This window comes from Akebia trifoliata, chromosome 12 (genome assembly GCF_017979445.1).
Source record: "Akebia trifoliata isolate Shusen 1 chromosome 12, ASM1797944v1, whole genome shotgun sequence".
Taxonomy (NCBI): Eukaryota; Viridiplantae; Streptophyta; class Magnoliopsida; order Ranunculales; family Lardizabalaceae; genus Akebia; species Akebia trifoliata.
The window spans coordinates 3156180-3162179 of record NC_141386.1 but is presented as its reverse complement, the minus strand read 5'-3'; positions in this window follow the sequence as shown (position 1 = coordinate 3162179).

Here is a 6000-nt window from a genome sequence, read left to right as displayed (position 1 = left end):
CCTTAGACACCAAATGGCTCTGATGGTATACTAATTAGATTCAGATTTTAGGATTTTGAATAGGAAAATTCTGAACCGACTTCCATGGGATGTAAAGTGGAAAAAAAAAAAAAACAAACTTGAATAGTAATTAATTTAAGGGTGTGAAAGCGCCCTCGATCCGTAGAGTGCGCAGATCCGCTTTTGACCCTTGAGGTTTGGGAGTCACCACCTAGTTATTACGGTCTAGGAACTGAATTTTGACTCTAAAAGGCAAATAAACTAATCTATGAAAGAAAAATACGGGTCCGGGGATCACGTTACGGGGTTGGAAGGTGTTAGGCACCAACCCCGCCCGGCAAACGTCGGTTTCTACTAATTCCCAAATAAAATTACATTGCTAACAAGACCTAAATAATAATAAAAAAATAAAAATACTCACCTTTTTCGAGCGCAACGATTTTATTCCCTCAGATCTGATAAAATCGTTCCTTGTACCGTACTCCTTGCTTCATTCTGTCTCCGGATCTGATTTCTGATCTCGGAGGCAAAGTATCTCTTTCTTAGATATGGATTTTTCGAACTTTTTATGGATTTTGTGGTGTTTTTGAAGGGTTTCTAGGTATTTTTCAGGCTAAAATCGAAGTATGGGTGTTAGGTAAGGAGTTGGGACTTTAAAATTAGGGTTTTGGGAAGGTTGTGGAGACTTCTTCACCTACTTTTTCTAGGGTTTTTTCTTTGATACGAAAATAGGGTATGGAGGCTCCTTTTTATAAAGTTTTTTTAGAAGCATTAGGGTTTCTTTTAGGGTTTTAATTAGGGTTTTGACTTTGGTTTTATGAGATGGACTTAGTCTTTAGGGTTTTGACTTTAATCTTATGAGATTGACTTGATTAGTTTAGATTAGGGTTTTGATTTAAGGTTTTGACTTTAGTCTTATGAGATTGACTTTAATACTTTGACTTTAGTTTTCTTTGTTGACTTTTAATATATTGACTTTAGTCTTACTTGATTGACTAGATTTTGGAGAACCCCCTTTTATTATATCTTTAATACTTTGGGCCCCCAGATGGAGGGGTCCTTGAATAAATATCCTGGCAACCATCAACAATTTTGCCTGAAAGCCTGATTGGTCGATTTTTTAGTTAAAATTTTTAAATTAATTTTATTAATATTTCACTTTAAATTATTTAATGTTTTATTTATTAATTTTGAAATTTTTAATTATTAAATTTGTGAAATTACCGTTTTGCCCTCGGAGAGGATTTTTTTACGTTTTAAGTCGTTTTTCAATGTTTCAGGATGTTTTGGAATCAGTTTTTCATAAGGAATTCAATGGGAATGTTGGTTTTTGTCATTTATGAAGTTTTTTTGTATGAAATGGTTGTGAATTTTATGAGGGGCATTTTCATAATTTATCGAATTTTGTGAAAATTTGCGAAATGATTTATTTGGTTTCAATTTGTTATTTTATGTGTTTGAATGAGTTTTCCTAATCGTAACGTAGGCTCTAGGGTTGTTTTGATGTTAGGGGTATTTTGGTAATTTGATCATTTTTAGTAATTTTTATCGTGAAGCTTCTTTTTGGTCTACAAGATGATGATTTCTATGTTTCTAGGGTCGTATTTTCTTAACGTAGTGTGGTTTCTAAGTTTTTTCAGTTCGAGATACCTCATCCGGATTTCTGAAACATATTTGGTAACAAAATAAAACATTGGAATAGACATCCATCATTTGGAACCGTTGCGATCGGGTTGACGAGTTGATTAATCAGGCGAGTGCAAAAATGGGGTGTCTACAGGGTGTGTAGACACCCGAATTTGAGCGGGCCCTCGACGCAAAATACCCCAAAAAAATCGAAAAATTGGAATGGGCCCTCCCCAAGCCCAAACTTACAAAAAACTCGATGCATGCCCAATGCCACTCACGTGGACCATGGACCCAAACACCCCATCCTTAAAACCAACCCGATATGAGCCCCAAACCCATCTTTATTCTATCCAAACCCAAACCACCTTATTCTATATTCCTAAACCCAATCCAACCTAAGCCTAACCCATTACCCAAGTCCAACTCACATCAACTCAACCCAATACTATGCTACCCAAGCCCAACCACTCCTTTTAAACCCAAGTCCATCCTCATCACTATTCAATCCCCTATCTAAGCCCAAAACCCTACCCAATCTACTACTAAAGCCCAAAGCCCAATTCACTACCCAAATCCAATCCAACCCAGCATCAGCCCACCAATCACCAAGAGATGACACATGTCATCAGGCCCCACCTCCCTCATCGAAGCAACGCAACCCAGAACCCGACCCTAACCTAACCGAGGCCCCATCCGCGCAGCATCAACCACCAAGACCACCACCCATACCCGACACACACCCTAACCGATCCCCCATCCGCTCAGCAGCAACAACCAACAACTCAACCCATACCCTACATACTCTAACACTATCAACCACCCACATCTCAACCATCACGCCCTTCAAATACTCCCACAAAATCACCTCAACCCATCCCCCCCACAGCACCCCCATACTCTTCTCTCTAAGCAGCCAACCACCAGCAATCAACGAATCTCTTCATCCCTCCATTTGCCACATGTCATCATCCCTTCAATCCTCTCAAAATCAAACCAATTACTACTCATCTCTCCAAATCAAACACCATACCTCTTCAACCATCTCAACACTCCTTCTCCAAACAACTCCCTTACACCATCATTCCTCCCATCAACCATCACTCATCTCACCCCACCAAACACTCTACCCAAATGGATTTGAGTAAGATCCAAACAATTTGGGTTAAAACACAACCCATTTCCCTCATTACAAAACTACCATCATTTTCATCTCAAATTTCATACTCTTTTCATCTAAAACCCATGCCATTATCCACTATTCTCATCCTTCACCCTATTATACCCTTAAAATACCTCCCAACCTCTATAAAAACCCCTCCATTCTCCCCTCACCACAACTAATGAAATTTTGATAAAAAATCCTCCAAAAAACTACAATTCTCTACTCTACTCTCAACACCTCACTCTCAACTCAACTCAATCTTCTACAACCTCAAGCAAGTCCAAGTCAACTCAAAAGAAGAACATCAAGAAAAGCCTTGAAGATCAAGATTGGGACAAGGTGGGTTCAACAAAAGGAACACCCCCTCTATATCCCCTCTTCTACTTTCCCCTTTCCTACACACTTGCACACACCCCCATGGGTTAAATCACCAAAGGGCCCCTTCTTCATAAGGGTGCCCTTAATGATTGAAACCAACATTGAAAGTCCCTCACACTTGAGGGCACATATCAAGTTTTTCTTCGATTTTATTTCCTTTTTATTTTAAGAAAACCGAATTCGAGGTTACCACCTATGGTGGGTGGAGTAGGGTGCCTAACACCTTCCCTACTCCATAAATGGACCCCCTTACCTTGAATCGAGGTTGGGCCACGTGCATTATCCGACGAGAGTCATCAAACATACAAAATGTATGATTTTCAAAAAAACATGACATCGGGTGACCATTCACACCCTTTTATCAATTTGAATGGTGGCGACTCCAAAACACCCCCAAAGTGGAGGGATGTTTGAAAAATATTAAAAATCCCGTGTCCACAGCTTGGCGACTCCACTGGGGAGTACATACTAGCGGGTCCGACCCTCTTCCTTGATTCGGTTATTTCAAAAAAAAAAAAAAATGTTTGTTTCCTTTTGGTTTATCTACTAACGTTTGCCTTGTTTCTTTCTTTCCTTTTTATTTTACAAGTTTCATATAGGAATGGTTGTAATATTTATTTACGTGTACATTTTGCTTTATTTTTATTTTTGGACAAGGGATGTAAGGGTGGATACATTTAAAAAAATGCACGCACTTGCACATGCGATTCACACTCCTATGCATAAGCCACCCCCCTCCTCTTTAAATTTCTAACCCCGGATGCCGGTACTCTCAAGCCCCCGAGATCGCTATTTTGGGTGGCTGGGAGGAGAACATCCACCCCATTCACCAACCTAAGATGTGTGCACTTCGGTGTCCATCAAGGTTTGAAGAATGGGTAGCCGAAAAACTACCTACAAACCGCATGCATCGAAGCATAATTAATAGACAAAGGACACTAAGGCTTACCAAATCAATTCCGTATCCATCCCATGTTCATATGTGATGTAATTTTTTTTTTAAGCCCACAAAGGCAAGTTGTATAGATTTTAAGGATTTTTATCTTATTCTCGTTTATATGTCCCCCTAGGTAAAAGGGGGAAATCTTTTTTTTTTTATGTTATCATGTACATCAAAAAAAAAAAAAAAGTGACATTTTTGTGGCCCAAGCCAAAAAACAGAGGCTATGTGCCTCAAAACCTAAGAATTTCGGGCCAAAATGGGATGAGGATAAAAAACAGAGCAAGGTTGGAAGGCCAGAAAAGGTTCTGGTCTGTGCTTGAAGCACAGACTCAAGAAATATTGTCAAGTCCGTGCTTAGAAAACGGACTGGGCAAATTTTCTTAGGTCCGTGCATGAAGCACGGACCAGTAAAAAAAAAAAAAAAATTGATGTTCTGGTCCGTACATGAAGTACGGACCAGTGTAAAAAAAAAAAAAAAAAAAAAATTTTGATGTTCTGGTCCGTATTTAAAGCACGGACCAGCAAAAAAGTGTTAGGTCCGTACTTGAAAAACGGACCCAAAAAAAAAAAAAAAAAATTTTGATGTTCTGGTCCGTACTTGAAGCACGGACCAGCCAAAAAGTGTTAGGTCCATGCTTGAAAAACGGACCCAAAAAAAAAAAATTGTTTTTTTTTTCATTGTGTTCCTTATGTCAGTCCTGACAACTTTTCTTCTCGAAGTTTTTTTTATTTTGAGTTTTAAAGCTTGAAAATGATCAAATGATTCACTTTATTATAAAACTCAGGGCCTACTACTCATAATCGATCCCGCTCCAAACGGATTTTGTCCAACGCGGCTCACTATCGATCTTCATCATAATCAAACCCATCCTTCATTGAGTATTCACTTCAAAATGGGTCCACGACCCAGATCCATGTCCAACTGGGTCCACGACCCAGATCCATGTCAAACTGGGTCCACGACCCAGATCCAATCAAACTGGGTCCACGACCCAGATCCATGTCCAACTGGGTCCACGACCCAGATTCATATCAAACTGGGTCCACGACCCAGATCCGTTTCCAACAGGGTCTCCGACCCAGATCCATGTCCAACTGGGTCCATGACCCAGATCCATTCCAAACTGGGTCCACGACCCAGATCCATTTCCAATTGGGTTCCCAACCCAGATCCAATCAAACTGGGTCCACGACCCAGATCCATGTCAACTGGGCATGACCCAGATCCACTTCAACTGGGTCCACAACTCAGATCCACAACCAATCGAGTCCACGACCCATAGCGAATCAAGTTCATGATCCATCTATGATCTAATAAAGATAACAACCAATCAATCATTCAACTTTTTCAAAAAATAAAAAATAAAAAAAGATGTTAACAAAGCACCAATTGCAGTCCTTGATCAAAGTCGGTGCCTAGAAAGATCTTACCCTGTTGATACGAGGGGGATAGACTACGTCTATTCAGGGAACAAGGTGATTTAAGATTGTCATTGTGCGCCGCCTCTTCCTTGGAGATCCGCCTGGCCGACGATGATTTCAGAGAACCGAATTGGGGGCTGCCAAAAATATGGGTTATTCTAACTCAGTTTATCTCAGAAATTTCTTTTCAAAATGTTTTCCCTACTCCGTGTCGATGCCAGCCCCGTGCTGATGAAATTATCTTTTAAAAAAAAAAATGTCTTACCGACTCCGTGTCGATGCCAGCTCCGTGCTGATATAATTTCTTTCCAAAATATTTTCCCGACTCCGTGTCGATGACAGCTCCGTGCTGAAGTAACTTCTTTTTAAAATGTCTTCCCGACTCCGTGTCGATGCCAGCCCCGTGCTGATGAAATTACCTTTTTCAAAAATGTTTTACCGACTCCGTGTCGATGCCAGCTCCGTG